Source organism: Pteropus vampyrus, unplaced genomic scaffold (assembly GCF_000151845.1).
Source record: "Pteropus vampyrus isolate Shadow unplaced genomic scaffold, Pvam_2.0 Scaffold15, whole genome shotgun sequence".
NCBI lineage: Eukaryota > Metazoa > Chordata > Mammalia > Chiroptera > Pteropodidae > Pteropus > Pteropus vampyrus.
Genome location: NW_011888796.1, coordinates 17,729,309 through 17,730,639, shown reverse-complemented (window position 1 = coordinate 17,730,639; position 1,331 = coordinate 17,729,309).

The following is a 1,331-nucleotide window of genomic DNA, read 5'->3' as shown; positions in this document are numbered from 1 at the left end:
ACAGTTTAGTGTAATCACTTTTAATAAGTCTCCAAGGATCCTTCCCTGATACGTAGATGCTGGTTGTAAAAAGAACTTTTATGTGAGGATATATATCTCTATCTTTTGCATTATCAATCTTTTTAAAATTTGTAAATTCAAAATGGTAAATACGGTGTTTTAATTTTATTTTATTTTAATTTGTATTTTCCTGATTATTAGTGAAGCTTAGCATCTTTTCATCTTTTTATTGGAAATGTGAACTGATAAAGCTTTATGGAGGGCTGCTAGACTGTGCCAAGAAAAATTTAAGTGCTCATAGCCTTCAAACCAGACATTCCATTTTTCAGTATCTCCCATAGAGAAATAATGCTCACATACATGTGCATAGAAGCATATAAACTCTCTTCAATGCAGCATTGTCTGAAATAGCAGGTAACTAAAAACGACTTAAATAACCATCAACAGGAGGAGTAGTCAGGTAAATTATAAAATATCCAAACCATGAAAAACTACGTGGCCATTGAAAAAGAATAAAGTGGAGCTTCAACATGAGAAAAAAAAAGTTGCAGAATAATATGTATAACATAACATCATTTACTTAGAAAAAAATGAAAATAAAACTATATTTCTACATGCATATATATGCATGTAAATGATAAGCAAATGTCTTGAGAGTTACATAAACAAACTGAAGACAGGTTACCTAGGGGAAGGAGACTAAGTGTGAACAAGTGGCCAAGGGAAACTTTTGTATTCTTTGTATTGTTTGAATCTTTAAAACAAGAATGTATTTGTGTATTAGTTAGCTAATTGATAAAAAATAAAATACAGTTTAAAAGTGACACTGAACATTGAAGTATAAAATTCAAAAGAAAGAACATTATTATTTTAATATGAAGAACATCTTTTAGTTTACAGAGATCTTGGATTTTCCAGAGTAGCAAGATAAAGTACCAACTACAGCTGAACTAAGATGACATCTGTCATTCAAGAGAAGAGTATAAAGTTTAGTCAGAAATTGAAACCATCTAGTATATGGATATTTGATGTTATGTAGAAATGGACTGATTCTTTTTTTCACTTTTTGTCCAGATATCAAATATGTACAGATTAAGGTTTACCCTTCATGTCACTGGTTTTAAATTACTCAAACTATTATTGTGTCTCTTATTAATATTTTAAATTAAACAGAGTCCATTTCAATTAGACCGACTCTCCTTTTTTGCATTGACTTTTTTCTTTGATCACAAAAGTATCATATTACTTATCATGAAAAGAAAAAGGAAGAACACTGGAAGTTATGAAGAAAAAATGTAGTCCCATCATTAATAAGAAATATTGTTAATGTT